The 18774-nt window shown below is 41.2% G+C and overlaps 1 protein-coding gene across 2 annotated transcripts in view; it reads left to right on the forward strand.

The window, feature by feature from the left end:
- e2f3 (E2F transcription factor 3) overlaps positions 1-18774 on the forward strand; it is a 102811-nt gene that overhangs the window by 19749 nt on the left and 64288 nt on the right. The window contains exons 8-9 of one of the 2 annotated variants that reach the window (XR_006106770.1): positions 5397-5508; positions 5651-5733. The gene's annotated coding sequence lies outside the window, so the exon portion shown is untranslated. The remainder of the gene's footprint in view (positions 1-5396; positions 5509-5650; positions 5734-18774) is intronic. The other variant, XR_006106769.1, reaches the window with a different exon arrangement.

Below are 18774 nucleotides of genomic sequence, written 5' to 3' on the forward strand. Positions count from 1 at the left end.
TATGTCCCATTACTGTGTAAATCATCCCTCTTTTCTGGAGCAGTCAATACTTCAACAGCAGGTTTAAACAGTTGGTAACTTTTATGAGAATATTTTTTGTCATATTTGCAGAAACTGTCATTATATTCACACAGCAAACATGTGGCTTCCCTGTAGCGCTTCTAATAACATTTACAAGAGTTCACTGCACATGACCAAATATTTTTCACGGACTGATGAAAAAGTTTGTGATTTAGTCTCCATGTTTGAAAAGGTTAACCTGGAAAAAAATACTGCCCACCTGCTGGAGCAAACGTTCTCATTTTACAACTGAACAATACACTAAAATATGTTTCTGAAAACATCTGCAGTGAGAAATAGGCAATGCAGTAACAGAATCTTGATTTATATTTGATCAAATGCCATTAGAAGCACTATAAGGAGGCAGAGTGGAAGGATTTTTCACAGATTATCTGCTTCATGTACTGATGTGTGGGTACAGTCACATTTATGAAAGAAAAACTTTGTCACATTTGTGAAAAGTTATCCTCTGTAGCTTTAAGTTTGAACATCCAAAAACACATGGTTCTGAAAGCAAAAAACTGTTTCACACTTTTCTTCAGTATCTTTCTCTCAAAGCATATCTTATCACTCTCACACTATGCAGAGATAATTGAGGTCACACGGGGCCGATGCTTGTGGAGTTTTTCCTTTTTAGTGCACACATCAACAAAGTACAGTACAAGTTATCTAAGGTAACGTCCACATGACTCATTCTTTAGCTGTACCATTTCAGGGTGTGGCCTTTAGAGAGATGAGGCTAGTAAACTGAGACTGCACCTCCTCCTCAGAGGTGTTTACAGTAGAATAAATATAACATCACTGTATGGTCCCTGCCCTGGCCTCATCAATACAACTGACCAGCTTTGGGTTGCTTACAACCTGATTGTAGCTTCCAAATTCATTCAACACACTGACAGGAGTCACTGCTAGCATCATACAGCTAATGTTACCCAATGATCGCCAGCGATCTGCTTTTGCTGCCCCCGTCCCATCCACCCCCCATTTAATCAAAAATAGATTCTAATTCTTTGGGATACACTGAAAACTCATGATAATAACCTCTAAGTCAAAGACAGTATCATAATCTCATTGCAAAAAAAGCCTTAAAGCATTGCAACATTCACAGCATTTTTTTTAGAAAAGCTGCCATGAAATCCACAATCTCAAATTCATACTGCGAAATTTTGGAGGGGCTGATTTAGAGGGGGCCTTTGGACTTGGGCATAATAGATTTTAACTATTGTGACGTCACGCTTTGGTTTATTGACACCTGTTTTGAAGCCTTGAGTTTGGCATTTCAGCTGCGACATATTAGTTTCTGGAGCCAGAAGTGACCACATCTGGGGAGAAAGTGGCGTCCTGGAGGAGTCGGGGGTGGATCTGACTGAGAGGCCGACCATTGGCAGACAGCTTGTCACTCAAAGAAGCCCAACCTTAATTATACGTAATGTTAAGCCATGATGAAATGTTATGGGTGAGTTATTTCAAAAGCATCACCTTATGTACAGATGTCATGAATGTTGTTTTTTTGTGTTAGGCTGTAGATGTGTTTATTTCTGCTGTAATGTTGGACATTTTAACATGGGGGGTCTATGGGACTGACTCGGTTTTGGAGCCAGGTGACACTTTTACATTGCACTTATTTTCTAGCCTCAGACTTTGTCATTTTCTTTGGCATTTCGGCTGTCACCATCTTGATTTTTGGAGCCAGAAAGTGACCAGATTTTGGAAAAAGCTGGTGCTAAGCAGCAAGAGCAAGGGATGGATCTGAGAAGCTTAGGACCATTGGCAGACAGTGTCTCACTCTGAGCGGCCTGCCCTTTATTATTTATTTTTACTTTAAGCCATTATAAAATATAACTGGTGAGTTATATAAAAAGTCTCCCCCTACAGTTGTCATGTATGGGGCAATCTGCTTGAGACCAAAAACATTGTTTTGTACCTGGCTGTAAATATGTTTATTGCTGTTGTAATGTTGGCCATGGTAACATGGGAGCTTATGGGGATTGACTCACTCTTTAAACCAGCCTCAAGTGGATGTTCAAAGAACTTCAGTTTTTGGCACTCGTGTTGGCTTTATTTTTCAGCTCTCCAGGTTGCCTCTTGTTTGGGACTGACTTGTTACCTATTTGCTTTTGAAATTTAAGCTTTGGGGAGGTGGAACCTTCATTGGGAAACACTGAAATTAAATGGTAAAACTTGATTGGGTGTAGAGCTCAAGGAATGAGAAAAATGCATGGTTTAGATGTATACAAAGGAGAAGAAAAACAGTAGCTGCTCTGAAAAAGTGTATAGTTGACAGAGGATAGACGGGGATCAATTAACTGCTCCTGTCTGCAGCAATCCATACTGTAGGTCAGTGTATGGACTGAGCATTAGGGAAAGTGATTTTTCTCTGTCACGTGGTCTTCGAGGGCTTTGCTGTACAAAGATCTGACCCCATCACAGGAGGCTTTGGCCTCAGATTCACCCTCTTGTCAAGTGTTAATATGACTCAGACCAGATTGCCATATTTATATGCAGGCTTTATAGGCCTCCATCTCAGAAGTGAGTATATGAGGCATGGCTCCAGATGATGTAGGAGTTGGCTGGATCACACACAGCTGGGCCCTGGCTTTTGGTAAATGCGGAGCGGTCGGAATGTAATGTCTGCTTCCCTCTTGTTCTCTGGTTTGAGGTTTGTATTTTTCCTCTCCTGCACTGGGGCCGCGTGGTGTGGGTGTATAATGCTTCAGCTGCTGTGATGACAGCCTCCTGACCTGTTGTGAACTCCCCTCTGCCACTCCACCCCTCTCTCCAGTGGGTATTTACTTTCTTTAGTTCCACTTGGATACATCAAATATTTGCATAGTAAAAACCAGACGTGAACCCAAACCCGTAGGCTCCTACCCTTTAGCCAATAGAGACAAAGGCCGTCAGCTGTCATTTGCATGTAATTTGCATCGGATCCCCCCATGACTGTTTGCAATGTCAGGAGGCCAAATTAACCAGTGTTCCGTTTTAGCCAGATTTGCATCTCATTTACATTAGAGTTGCTTAACGAGGGTTACTTAGCCGAATGACCCCCATGGAAACTCCTTACCTAGCACACAGAGGAGGCAGATAGTGCGATCGGCTAATTTCATTAAGGGAAACAGCCGTTTGACTAAGAGAGTGCCTTTGGATGTAATCATTAAAAGGGGACGAGGGCTTGCAAGCTGTTTGTAATCAGGCTGTTTTCGGCTGCATATGGACATTGTGTCATATTTACTGTAAGGATGAAAGATTAGGCATGGAGGGGATAGCGGGCAGCATCAATCTCACTCAGCATCTTAGAGCAGGCGCATTAATCATCCCATCTACGGAAAATCATCCTCATCAGACTCGAGGCCGCAGCTTGTGCACATGGCGATGATCACTAGATGCAGGAAGGGACAGAAGGAGAGTTAGTGGCTGACTGAGCAGAAGCACCACAGCCAATACTTCTTCATTGATCCCAGGGACTTGGACTGGATGTTAGACAGTGTTTTGTCCTGCTAATGTGTTAATATGGCAGTACCTGGCTGTGAAAACGTCCCCCACGCACTGAGAGGCTTCACAGGTGGGCCAAAACGTTTAAGTTGTGCATCCGTCCAGGTTCATCAGTGCTGCCTTCCCAAGAAAAGCCTGTTTTACCTCACTTCCATCCTTTTTTTCATCATTTTCTTTATTGAGGGCAGGAAAGCTTTGTGGGCAGATGGATTCCCTCAGATCAGTGATACTCAATTTACAGTCCAAAGGCCAAATCTAGCTCCAGATAGTGTGCCGGCTGGCCCCCCAACCATTTTCTAATTCACAATAAGCACAAAGTGATTCACAGTGGTAATTGTTTTTGTACTTTTAGTATACGTACGGTGGCAGAGTGCATAAAGCAGCATTAAAATCAAGCTTGTTTATAAAAAAAAGTTCCAGTGGAGGATACCCCACACCCCCTGACAGTAGTCCTCGCTAAGTCCTTAATGTCCTGAAATTCTAAAAACATCCTAGGATCCTCGAAACATCCTAAAATCCTAGAAATGTTCCAAAATCCATGAACATCCTGAAATCCTGGAAATGTCCTAAAATCCTAGGAATATCCTAAAATCCTAGAAACGTGTATGGGGCTGCTGCAACTGGCCTCTGACCTGTCGTTGCAAAAGTTGTCCCCGAGCAAAGCAAGTTGAGTATTCCTTCCTCAAATATTATATGGTGGATTTCAATAAGGAGAACCAATTCCAGCTTTGTTTGTGGAATCAACCCACACATCACACTCATAGGCAGACTTCAACCACAGCAATATATCATCCACAGAAATTTCATCATAGTGTTTGTTTGCTTTGAAAAGAAGGATGATGGAAGTCAGAAATCAGGTTCATATTCCACGTGGATTTGTTGCTCGGTGGTGTTTTTCTGGAAGCATTACCTCCAGCTCACAAAAAGAATGTTACACGCAGTAAGATGTGATTAAATCTGCTTTTTCTCTTTTGCGCAAGGATTTTTCAAACGCTTTCATACATATTGTGTACACTCTACCAACTTTTTCTCTCCCATTGAGTGGTTTTATTAGGAAAATGGGACTCTTGTTTCCTGTATGTCTGTATAATCCCATCTATAGAGGGGGAATGAAAATGCCCTTGTTGGCTAAATCTGCAATTATTCCCTCTGTAAGCGGACTAGCCAGCACTCACACTCTCATTACCAGTCTTTAAGTGTTTAGTGCGAGGTGCTTAGCCGTGAACATGCACACACACACTGCGAGCCTGGCGGTAGGTTTAATGGGAGAGAAGGCCTTGAATGGTTCCTATGCTGTGATGCATTAAAGCTTAATAACCTGTCCTTTCAGCTCGCTCTTAAGAACATGCTCCACAGCTGATAATTGGAAAGATATTTGCCTCTTTCTCTTGCTGTCTCTTGTCTCTTTTGTCTAATGGCTGCTTTCCCTTCAGTTGGGTCTATTATTTGTCCTTGAAAAATTATTCTTTTTTTTCCAAGTCATATTTGGGCTCTTTACCCAGAGCTTAGTTTATGGATGAGGTGAAAGTGGCTTGTTTGGTTTTGTAGTAGCTGCTACCCAAACATTCGTCACATTTAGCCGAACAGTGATGGCAAATGAAAGGGGGCCATTCAGGAGTAGTCAAAGGGGCACTGGCGCCATTAAGATTTTTGTTATGGTTTGATCACATTAAATTAACAAACAAAGAACACTATCCTCTCTGCTGGTTTATTTCTCTAAATGTTAAGTTCAGCCATGCCACAGTAGGCCACAAAAATGAACAAATGAAAACATGAACTAAGCTTTCTTGACATGAGAATAAAAGCTGAATAAAATGCAACTCAAGGACAACTTGCTTTTTCAGGGCTTTAAGCTACTGAGCTTGCATGTCAACAGATCTATCTCTGGGGCAACTGAGCCAAGTCTATCACTGGTGAAGACCACGTGAAATGGGGGAAAATCTACAGAAGAAGCTAGTAAGTGGACCCTGAGTTGTGCTTGTTTTATTGAACTGTTATTTCCATGTCAAGACTGAACTTTAAAACCAATATGGAATAAAAGTTCTAAAAGTGCTGTATGAATAAAACCATAACAGCTACTGACCTTGTATGTCCTCAGATCCAACTCCATGACAACTCAGAGAAAACCCCATCCACTGATGAACACCATGTGATACAGCTGAAAGATCCAGAAAAAAACAAGTAAGTGGACCTTGAGTCAATTAAACATTTTAAGAATCCTCATTCTAAAGTGGATCCTCACTCACCGGCCAGTTTGGTCTGAACATATACTTGCTTGGGCCCAGACTTTTGAATCTGCTCAGCCCAGTAAATTGACTGATTTGTTGGGCGTTTTGACATGAAGGGTTCTTCATGTCACAATAAAGCAAGAAACATAGGGTTCTTGGTTGAAAACAAAATTTATTGAAGGAGCACTGTTGGTGGACAATTAGCCAACAGCGCAACTCAGTGGACTAACACCCGCGTTGCGCTGATGTCAAGCGGTGCACTTGAACTAATAAGGAGTTATAACAACAATGGTGAGTGCTACGTTGCTGTTGAGGCTGCTTAAATTGTCATGTCCTCTCAGTATCGTCCAACATCATAGTTTTTTGGTTTTTTTACTTTGCTCTGCTTCACTCAGAAAACCTAGACAAAACCAGTATGTTTGGTTGGTTATGGAAAATGGAATCCCCCTACCCAATGGAAATCTGTAGAGAGGAGACGATCAGCATGTTTACATGGACATTAATAACTTGTTTATGATCTTGTTTTTGGAGTATTCAGTTGATGTGCTGAGCACGTAAACACCATATTTTGTTTATGAGAAACCTGAATATATGCTAGCTGGAGAACTCTGAAAGAAACTGAGGTGTACATGTGGAATGTGAAAAACCCGATTTCTCTGTGCTCATGTAAACACCATATCCCAAATACGATCATAGCCAGGGTAAGTCTCATAAACGGGTTATTCATATCCATGTAGCTGTAGTCAATGTCAGACTGAAGATGGTAACTGAGTGTAAGGAGTCAATAATTCTGCAAAACATGTGCTGATGCCACATTCGAGGAATTCTGGTTGTGAAGGTATTCAGAAGTAACTGAGATTACTTGCTGCCAATGTAACCTGATGATTTGAAAATCTGCTGAATGTAGAAACATGCCTCTGCATGTGACAAAGGTTTATGTGTTGATATTTTTATTTTAAACTCCCTGCAGGAAGTTAGCTCAACTAGTAGGGATGGCCATTGGTTCTTAATTTGGATGTCAGTATTCATTCAATGTATAGAGCAATCACTGCCCAGCCCTCAACAAATGACTTCTGTATTTTTTGTCTTTACTTTTTTAAAGAGGTAAAATCTTATTTTATTGTAGAGCTGCGTACAGTGTTTTACTCCGCTCAGCGCCTCCTTGCCCCGCTGTCATTCTCTCTCTGTTTATAATGTGACTACTGCTGCAGGAGTGTGAGCTCTGTGCCAAGTGAGGTTGATGACAAACTACCTGCACGCACACACACACACACACACAATGGCAGGGCTAGCTGCTGCAATCACATGGCTAATGTTACCTAACATTTACCAATGTGTTTAACGCAGAGTGTTGCATGTTAGCTGCTACTGATGTGTTAGCTTACCTGGCAGATGTTGAATTGACATGGAACCTGAGTCTTTTACCTTACCTACCTTTTTTTTTTTTTTTTTTTTACAAGTATTCAAGTACTACTTACTTGTCTTAACCAGTCATTGTCCTTGCTGCACAGGTTTGCACTATGTATTTAAGCTTCATAGATGTAGGCATCAGTCCTCTGTGACCTATGATTACCCATAACATCTATCTCTTTGTAGACCAGCAGACATGTTTATTAGTGTCTTCTGAGAACTGTAAGTCCAACCTAAGGCAGTTTGGGAGTGAAATTTTGCCAATTATGTTGTATGCACTTTATATGAACAGATGGGGATGCAAGTACAAAAATATAATTGCACAAATAAATGAGTAAATGTAGATAAGAGAATTAAGCTCATATAAGCAGAGGCCATAACTGAAAATTCACGGTCGCCCTTTGTTTTCAGTCTGGTCTGTGGGACGACTATTATGACAGTTGGATAACACCTGCAGTTTTGTAGAGTTTGAGAACATTAGCTAGGTGACTAATATTTTCAGCCTGCAATACTAATGAGGCCTAGAGTGTGCCAGTTCGGGATGGTCTGACAAAAACATGCACATGATCAGGTTGCTTTATTAGGAACTGCAGAATCCATTATTGGAACTTGAGCCAGACTTGGAACTAAAAGTCATGATATCCCGACCCTCTTTCAGCTTTCTTTTTTTATATCTGTCTCTCACAGGTTCTACTTATCTCCTTCATATTGCAATACTTAATCTTCAAAATACCCCTTAAAATCATCAAGAGCATTTTGTAGAACCTTCAACATATTATTCCTTCCTGCATGTTCATCATCCTTTTAGCATGATCGGGCTAACTTCATGTTCCAACATGCCCCTCAGACTAGTCAAAGGCTAACCAACCTTTGGAATGTGACCTGAAAATAAACTTCTTCATGCAGTAAGCCCCGCTGACAACTTGCAAATCACTCTTGTGTCATATATATTCCATACCATGTCCTGTATGTGTTACCTCCTCATGTTTACGCCTTCAGCTGTGTTCCTGGGACCATTACTGATGAGAGTTGAGGTTAACATTCATGCCAGGCAGCTCTCTCTCTCTCACACACACACACACACACACACACACATGCACACCCCACTGCTGGCTGCCGGCTTCTTAGATGTATTTCTATGTGTGTCCCTTTATGCTGTGGATTAGAATAAAGGGCAACTTTATGTGTTGACGCCCTGAGCGGTGCCTGTATGGCTCGCAGTAAGTGCCTAATGTGTGGTCACAGTTGGTAGAAGCCCATCCACATTGCTGCGTCGCCACGGGGCCGAGGACAACGGCTCAGTGCGGCTGCTTGTTTAATGTGCTCTGACCCAGAAACTAGCAGTCTGACCTCTTTAGCTTCTGCTTATAGAAAATCACCCTCCCTGCCTCTCTTACTCACTCTCTCAGTCTCTCATACACCTCGTCCTCTCTTGCCTCTGTTGGCCTTCTGTCCTTTTGACGTGATGTGACGGTACACCCTCTATCCCTCCCATGAAAACTTTCTCTCTGAATCAATCTCAGACTTTCTAGATCCTGTTTTTTTGGTCCTTTCATAACACCTTTCCTGCAACCCAAATCTGGGTCTCTTAAATCAAGCTGAGATTTTTAATCTCCTGTCTGTCCTTCCTATTCAGTTTCATATCTTGGATATCACTTTCCATAGTGATCAACCCCTAAACTTTTTTTTGTTTAAGTTTTAAGTGTAGTTCAAGACAGTCTTTTTAAAAACTGGATTGAAGGTGATTCATCAAGACACTTATTTCACTAATTGGTTGCCTTTATTAATAATGCCCTTTTGGACAAGCAACGCAATTTGAGCTGGGCTCGCTGCATGCATTGAAAAGTTGTGGTGGTGCGGTGCAAGCCATTGGAAATAATGAGTTTAGGAGTGTAGTAATGCGGTCATGGGAATGTGTCTGAAAAAACCTTTAGTCCACCAGTTTAGATGAGAAGTGGTAATAAAGTCATTTCACTGGATTGATGTTTTTCACTACTTCAATAATACTTTTTTTAGTAATAAGTTTGTATATATAGTAAATATATCCTTGATGTATTTGATCATATTTGTAATTGTGGAAGACGATATTGAAGTTTTATTCATTTTTATGCAGTAACAGCACACCATTTAGGAGAAATGAAGATTTGGTCCGTGTTAGTGCTGGTTATTTGATAGGTGCAATATCTGTGCGAGCCAGCACCAACATTTCATCACAATTCCAACAACCACACACAGTTAACTAGCTGGCAAATCTTAGCAGCCTTTTCAGCAACCCTGTGTTACTCCACTCCAGATGTTTCTTGCTTGTCGTGGGTTTTATCACAGAGTATGGTAGGCTGCTATGGTTACACGACTATCTGTTGCTATGATTTTTGACAGTCTGGTCATTTGCTGTCATCACAGTCAGTGGTTTAGTGGAGGGTGTATGGGCTGTACCTTCCTCTTTTTCTGTCCAAAAAGCCATTGGAATACATAGAAGAATATACCCACTTCCTCCTGGGTACACCCACCACATCAACTACCAGTACACCACTGATCACAGCTGGACTCATAAAGGAGGGACAGCTAATATTAGCTAGACCCCCCTCCTTTTTTAATGTGGGATGGACACAGTATGTGGGGGAGCTGATGATGACTTATGACAAAAGATTTAAGAGAGTGCAAAACTAATCTGAGCGCTACTTAGTCTGCAAGTAACAGGCTCAAATTCATAAGAGCAGAATCAGATATGATCACACAATCACACATGCGCCTAACTGGCTACCTTCCACTTTTTGAGTGGAAGTTGTAAAGCTAAAATAACAATATAACAATCTTCCACTTCTTGATAGGAAGCTTGATAGGCTAGCTGGCTGCTTTCCACATTTTGAGTGGAAGTTGGAGAGCTGACCTAACTATCTTTTAGCTAGATAGCCTAGCTGGCTACCTACAACATTCGGAGTAAAATACAAGTCTATTGACAAAGGTCTTTCTAAAAAAAACAAATTTTATAAAGAGACGAATGGCTAAAATAGCTACCGGCAAGTAATGCTTTGTTGGCTTGAGAAAAAAGGTGAAAAATTTCCTGTACCAGTAGCACACCACACCACCTCAGATCTTCTCACACCTGTCAGGTCCACCCAGAGCCTTGAATCTCAGACACTGTTTCCACAAATGTGTTCAAAAATGTTTGTCCTCTTTTTAAAATTGGTACAAATGCGCAAAGGTACAGCGAGATTATGATCTTTGAGTATAGAAGATGTGAAAAAAGTTATGGGTAAAGCAGTCTGAGTGTCTAGGAACAGCAAGCACACTGCTTTCAGGGATTACTGAAAAAAATATTGAGAAACTAACATGAAATCAGTTTTGCTCTGAAAGTCTATCTACACTCAGACTCACACGCAACCCCCCCCCGACCCCCCCCGCTCCTGTTATTGTGACTTATATAAGCTGTGTTACTGTTTCTGTTTGACCTCTCACTGTGGTGACAGTTAGTGCTGTGAGAACGCCGCCCAGTCCCTTTCAATCAGACTCAACAGATATATGTGTGTGTGTGTGTGTGTAGGTGTAGGTGTGTGTGTGTGTGTGTGGGTGTGGAGGGGGGGGGAGGAGTGTATGTTTTCATGTCCATAAGTTGGGAGGCCTTCTGAAATATTCAGCTCAGATAGAGCAAACACTACACTGGTAGAGAAAAACTTAGCCAGCAGTACGAGTGATCCTATGGGAAATAATATTTGAGTAAAACATAAGAACCTCATCAAGAGAAAGCACAGAACTTTGCAACAACGCTCCAAGCCTATAAAGTTAAATAAGAGAAAACTTTGACTGCTGAAAATGGTTCCACAGTCTCACGGGTGTTTGCATATGTTTGTGAGTCTATACGCCGTGAATGTGTCATGTGAATGAGTGGGAAGTGTGCATACAACCCACTCAATAAACTCAGCTAAAATGCAAGAGGCCTTAGAGCTTGAATGGGAAATTGAATGTGCACTAAAGTGAGATTCTCCAGGAATATTAGCACAAGTTTGTAGAATTAAAGTTAAGTAGAGGAACTTAACCCTGTGAAACCCAGATCGACATAATTTTTCCTGTGCTGCTTTCAAACACCTTTCACAAGTCATTACACCTTTGAACCCCGAGCAATTTCGTTTGACTTCTTTCAAAAAGATGAGAAAAAAGGTAATAAGCAACTTTTTAAGAAATGTTCTACAAATTGCAAGAAACTGACAGATTTAGAAAATTGGCTAGGGGAAATTTCATTTTCATTTTCATTTTTTATGCTATTTTTCCAAGTCTTGTTTGCATGTATGCTTTTACAACTTTCATTTTTTTGTTGTTTTATTTCTCTCCCGTTTTTTTTCTACAAATTTACAGGTTATTTTCTTGTACTTTTGACTTATTTCTTGCTCATTTTTGGTCATTTCTTCTTCTGTTGCTCTATCCTCTTTTCCCATTTTTTGAAATAAATCAAGCCAATTTGCTCAGGTTTCAAAGGGTTAACTAAACAATGTGAATGCTTTTGTGGAGAATAGTGTGTCCAAAGGCATGTGTGTGCATGTCAACCTGCATTTGTCGCCACTCTGGACCCCCCATTGGCCGTTCCTAAATGTCACCCCCCTCCCTTTGTGTGGGACATGTTATGCAACTTTATCCCGACGACCGCAGCTCTCGCGGCATCAACAAAGCCTGTCGGCTGCAGATCTGTCCATGACAGCCTGTTGTTTTTGTTATTTCGCTCTCTCTCTCTGTGATTACTGACTACATTAGCAAGTTAACCCTTTGAAACCTGGATTGACATCATATTTCTTGTGCTACATTCAGACACCTTTCACAAACATTCACCCCTTTGGACCTTGAGCAAAATTGAGTGATGGATGGATGGATGGAAAGATAGGTGGGTAGGTATTTATGAATATAGATTGTTTGCTGTTCAAAAGACAGAATCATCAACACATTAAAGTACTCTACATATCCTCATGCACAAAGATTCAATTATTTGATTTCTTTCAAAAACATGGGAAAAACGGGTAATGTCCCATAAATTGAAAGAAATTCATAGATTTAGAAGATTAGGTTAGTAAAAAAAGAAAAGGCACATTTTGTCAAGAAATATATTTCAGATTATCATTTAAATTATTTTACAGAATCGTTATATTTTTAAGCATTTTTTGATGTTATTTCCTTGTTTTTTTTTACTTTCATGTTTGTTACATGCTTGGTTGAGTATTGTTTTTTTTTTTTTTTTAAATCAATAAGATAATTTTTTTTGTTAATTTTTGGATCATTTCTTCTTTAGTTTTTCATTGCCTTCATCCCTTGTTTTTGAAAGAAATCAAGCCAATTTGCCCAGGTTTCAAACAGTTAATTATATGAACTGACATGTACCACTTGGTGAGACTCTTGTTGGGAACACCAGCTCCAATAACCAGGGAGCCCATCTTGCATGGCTATGATAAACAAACTGAGAAGAAGCAGATTTAACGATATACGTCTGCCTGTTAATGCGCATGTCTGGTGCAACGAAGAACTTGTTTGTCCTCGTTCTAGTTGAGCTCTCACATGGCTGGGGCTGGGGGATTGATGGCTTTCAAGGCCCAGTTCTAAGTTCTCCCTCTCTGTTTATAGCTATGTAACCAGTGGCCTGGTTGTTGGGTTCTTGTGCACTGAGTTCACCTCTCTCTCTCTCTCTCTCTCTCTCTCTCACTCTCTCTCTCTCCCTGGATGAGTCATCGCAGGATAATCAGGCCCAGAGCTTTACGAGGATAACTCAGCCCGACAGCATAGACACGCTCTAACCACCATCACCACCCCGTCAACTGAAAAAATTGTAGATAGAACAGGTGACGACAGAAAAGGAAGGAGATTGATTAGGAAGCACGGATGAGGCAGATGAGTTTATTTTGCCTGTGTACACAAGATTTCCTTTCTCCTCCACTGACTTTGTATATGCATGCATGTCTTTGCATAAAAAAGCCTGTGCATGGGTATATGTGTGTGTGTGTTTGTGTGTGACAGTGTGTTCCTCCCCTGCTGGTTTTGGTAGGTCATCGGGTGCAGTGAGTTGGCACATCAGGGTTTTCCCCAGGTTAGTGCCAAGGCCAGTGCCCAGGATAATTATGGTATTATTGCGTGAGTGTGTGTGTATGTGTTTATTTTACCAGAACATTCTCCTCTTCCCTTCATTCCCCTCACATTCCCGCTCTGTGCTGTGTCTGAAGCCAGTGGTGCCATCTGTCAGCTCTCTCTGTGTGTGTGTGTGTGTGTGTGTGTGTGAGTGTGTGTGTGTTTGTGTGTGTGTGTGTGTGTGTGTGTGTGTGCGTGTGTGCGCATCTTGAGCTTCAGAGGGAGAGAGTATATTATGCAAATTAGAGAGAGGACGAGGGAAAAAAAAGCAGAGGGTGGCAGTGAGCGGAAGGGCGGAGAAGGGGGAGAAGTGGAATGGAAATGATTCTATGTGTGTGTGTGCGACTGTGAGTGTGTATTTGTGTGTTTGAGCGTCTGCCCGAGAGCTGCAAAGTCAGCCATTAATTTGACCCCTTCCTGGCAAGGCGAGTGTGTTGTGGTTTGACACTGCGTGTGTGTGTGTATGAGCGAACTGGAAAGCGGCTGGTACCACCAGTTCCTTTACTGGAAGCACACTGTGAGGTTGGAGCCGTCCAAGTGTTATTTGGTGTGCAGGGGTGGAAAGAGCATCGGCTACACTTCCAAAATGTCCCACTCCGGTAGAAGTGACGCTTTGGTGAAATGTTATTGGATCTAAACTTCTAAATATTGACCGTCAAAATATACCAGAGTGAGATGTAGTTATTGAAAACATACTTTAGAGTACTCCACAGATTTGGTATTGCATACCCAAAATTACACATTTCATATTTTTTTTATTCCACATATGCCTTTTCCCTCTGAAAACACAACGTTACCCACAATGCAACTTGACCTTACAGTTCTGTCGGACTCTCGGGTGTGTTATGCTAGTAGCGGCTAATGTAGCCACAAACTGCGCAGAGATGAGGAGCATGCCACAGAAGACTTAACATCTCTGAAGAGAAATTAGTTGCATTATTATTATCAGTATGTATGGCAGTATGGCATGTGTCTCTTGACAGGGACCAGTGACAGACTATGTTTTTATTGTTATGTTGAAGATATACTACAAGTGTATCAGAGTTTGAATCTTTGTGTGTTGGTATCTTGTGTCCCTATCCCAATTTTTGATCATTCTGTGTCCCCTCTCTAAATTTGGACAGTTTTGTGAGTCTTAATCACTCTGTGTCCTCTCTCTTATATTAGACATTCTTGTGGGTCTTAATCATTCTGTGTCCCTGCTCTAAATTTGGACAGTTTTCCCCTCTCTTAATTCGGTCAGTTTTATGGGTCTTAGGCCATGTCCACACGGAGATGAGTTGAGGTGTATCCGCAAACGTTTTTTATCGTATGGACGTTTTGTCCACACGGAACCAGTGTTTTGGGAGCCCGAATATGCTAATTTTTGAAACCGGGTCCCAGAGTGAACAAATCTGAAGACGCCACCCTTGTGTTTCCGTGTTTACAACCCATACACATCTTTCCTGAACCAATGATGCCATAGCCCCACCTCTCCCTTAACCTGCATGCTAACCCCACCACCACCAACAACAACAACAACAATGGCGGATTACAGTGTTGTGTTTGTGCTGCAGAAGCTACTGAGACATGGCTTTTACAGCAAAATCTTTATCTTTTCTACTACCACCGTCATAAACAAGTGGACATGGAGAACGGCATATGCCACATGTTCTTAAATCCACCATGGAAAACAACCAGAAGGGCACCTGGGAGAAAGTTTTGGGTAAGACCGGTCAGAACCAGCAGTTGGTGGGACAACTTTATCAAGCCCGTTAAGTACCTGCACTGCTTTACAACTGCAGGAAGCAGACTTTCGCAGGAGTCGATGGAGTGTGGCAAATCAGTAGAAAGCTCCAAAGTCAGAGATGAGCTTTGTCTGGAAGGCGATTCTTCCAGGTACCCCATCTCGAGGCCAGCATCGAGGGAGCGCGTAGCAGCTGACCCACCCCAGATCTCTTCACACAGTTGAAAAACAAGAGCACCACACGTCCTTGGCCACTGCGTTACCCAGTGTCCACCGCCTGCCTGTATTTGCCTCAGATGTTCTTTACCTTAGCGGTGACCTGGGCTTTTGTTATGCTGTTAACATCCTGAGGGAAATCGGAAATTGTCTGTCCGGTGCCTCAGATACTGCGCCTGAAATGTGTCCATTATATCGCTATATTTGGACTGGCAGGACTCCCAGTCAACATTCTCCTGCAGTTTGGTCATCTTGTAGTCAACTGTGACTTGAAGCAGAAGTTCTACCTCGTTGTCAGTCCACACAAATGTCTCCTTTCTAGCACGATTTGTATTCTCTGCCATCTTCTTCTTCGTCATGTTTGTTTACATTGCACAAGTTTTATGCGCATGTTCCATGTCTTATTCTCTGTTTATGCTGTATTTCAGTGGCAACGTTACAGCGCCACTTGCAGGCTGGGTATATATACTACAGCATTTTCAGTGGTTTTGTGTGGACACACAAATTTTTTTGAGATGATTCCGTGTTTACAGAAAACTTTTTTTAAACAAAGAAATAGATCGCCTCCGTCGCCATGTGGACATGGCATAATCATTCTGTGTCCCCTGTCTAAATGTGGATGTTTTTGCGTGTCCATGAAGGCAGCACAGGCAGAGTTCTTCATGACTTCTTTTTCCTCAGAAACAGTTTGTGGAGGGGGGGCTATAATTGATCAATCAATCTGGTCAGAGTTGATCAGACTGATAGAGAAGCAGCTGTTGCAGCGAGTGAGAGCAAACTTTTCCACCGAACACAATAATTTTCACTGTCACTGTGTCTGACATTCTGCTGCTCCATCTGTGCCAAGAGTACGCACTGTACAGAGGAAGGTCTGCACACTTCAGCTCCCCTTGTAGCTTTTTATTGAGATACTCACAGAAGTGATGTTTCGAGCTACCTGCACTTCTTCAGACTGTTCTTAAATATGCACTGCAATTAATAATCACACCGTATATATAGTAGCCCTCACAATGAATAGTCCAGCTCCAAAAATATAAAATCACTGCATTGATGTTTTAATTGTGGTGGGCCACCACAAATAACTGAACGTTTGGAAAACCCTGTCAAAGCAGGATTTTCTAATGAACAATACATAGACTCATACAAAAGTAATCCCTCTTGATCATCAGTTATGACTTGCTAGATATGTTTTGAGGTGTATTTATCCGTAGAGACTCTGACCTCTTGCAGTATAGTCTTATATTCTGCTCATTTTCTGTGTTCAGGACATTTATGGGAGTGTGACCCCACAGCGCTCAGGTGAGGCAGCGTTTTTAAAAAAACGTAGTTGCCAAGGACCAGACTGTAAGCATTAGGCATCCAAGAGGCACAGTGCAGTAAAATCACAAATGTAGTGAAGTGAAACAAATCAAATTAAAATTAAAAATAAAAAAAAAATGTGTAAGACATTGGTCTTACGTAAATATGGAATAAGATGCATATTAGGTGTGTATTCATAAGTAAATTTAAACAGGGGGCCAAACATTGTTTTGCACAGGGCCCCCAAAAAGCTTGAAATGGCCCTGCTTGTTGGTGGTTGTACTGGACAAGATGAAGCTAGTATAGGAAGAGATGCAGCATATTGCCAAAGACAAAATGTTAAAGATCTCATTGCAGCCTTATGGTCCAAAGGAAAAAAAGAGGATTAAGTAAGTAAGTGGTTAATGCTAGTAACATGATTTGAGTTATTGCAGAGTCTTGACTCCTCATAGTTAATGTAATGTTAGGTTAACACCAGCTGAAATGAAGTGATGAGGCATATCATAATTTGCTCTCTACTCTTCAAGACCTGTAAACACACTTAAATGTGTATACGGTAATCAGTGGAGTTCAGATTAAACTAATTTAATTAAACAAATGTTCCAGATTTCTGTTTTGACTCTACTTAAAGGATTAGATGATTGTTCTGTCAGTTAAGGACAACTTAAGAACCGTCACAACACACTCAAAACAGCATTTTTGTCATCTCAAAAACATGGCAGTTTGGTTCTTGAAAAGATTTCACTCTGGGAATACAAGGTCGATATTAACCGCACAATTTAAAAAGGAAACCAGGGCTGAGTTTCAAAAAAATATGCAAAATAAACCGAATAAACAACCATAATTGGAATCAGCACTATTGATTCAATGTGATTGCAGCTGGCTTGTTAATGATGTGTATGGAAAGCCTGCAAGCAATTTAAAATGTAGCAAAGAAAAATACTTTGGTCAAAACATACCTAGGAGCAAGATTACAAACTTCAAGTTCACGGAGAGAAAAAAAAAGCCAGTAATTGAAATTTATTACTTCCACCCTTGGGTCTGGCTCTGGCTACATCACTGCAGCACAAGCCCTGTTTGTTGCTCCCAGTGGCAAAATGTGGTTTGAGCTTTGGTCATGTCAAACTGAAAACATCTTACAGTAAGAAGTGCTCACAGTCTGCCACATCCGCCCCGTGTTGTTTTGTCTGAACCATTAGGACTGTTGCTTCATATTCTGCCTTTAGACCTGGGGGCTTGTCACATGAGATGTTAAAGCTTTCCTGTTGACATGTGAAGTCAAACATTCTTCACTGGGTGTCAGAGGATGTTCATTCAGGTATTCAGCCAGTTCCAAGATAACTTCACATCCCATAATGTACAGACAGGTGGCATATGAAAGGACAGACCAGAATAAAAGAGTGAAGAAACATAAAAAAAAGCAGATGCTTCTTCATGAAAACATAAATCATATGACATGATCTTCACAGTTGCCAGATGTCATCAAAACCTATGAAAGATTACAGAGCAAAGTGTTATACAGCGCTACTACTATCAGAATGAAGGAATATGTTTGGAAGATGGTGTAAAATGTTCCATCCAAAGAGTCCTTCCAACTAATCATCAAGAAATCATTTGCATTTGTCCTCCAGAGCAACACATAACAGTTTTTGAGTATGATGATTTTAGCAGGATGATATCATTTATATCTGCCTTCTAAAACTGTTGCTAATCAGTTCCAAAAATAAAATCTTCTGATCTGACACAGCAATAGTTACAGTTGGTTTAGGCACCAAAATGTTGTAGGGACTAGGTTCAAATAAATAGTTGCTTAAAAGAAAGATAATTGTCATGGCAAAGAACAACAAGATGAGGTGATAACCTAGTGATGGCTGAACAGGTATGTAAAGCTAGAGGGCTTGAATTTAAAACAAGGACTTTAAATTTGAAACAGGAAGTTGCAGATTCATGGATTTTTGCTCTTCCAGCGCTGGCCCTGCTGTTGCAGTCCAGTCCCCATGTGTCTGGTGGAGGCTGCGCAGCCATTAGCCATTATCGTTGCCAAGTCCTGCTAATAAATCTAGTTATTATAGCAAAACATCCTGGTGCAAATTGTTGACTTCTAAACGACTCAAAGAGGAGAATTTTGTCATTGTGGCAGTGCCTGTTCCAACATTGTAATACGTAATATTCTCATCAATTTCGTCTTATTTGCATTTTCTCCTTGTAACAGTGGTGTCTGACATTGTAACACGTAGTGGT

The sequence above is a fragment of the Plectropomus leopardus genome, chromosome 18 (assembly GCF_008729295.1).
Source record: "Plectropomus leopardus isolate mb chromosome 18, YSFRI_Pleo_2.0, whole genome shotgun sequence".
NCBI classification, from domain to species: Eukaryota; Metazoa; Chordata; class Actinopteri; order Perciformes; family Serranidae; genus Plectropomus; species Plectropomus leopardus.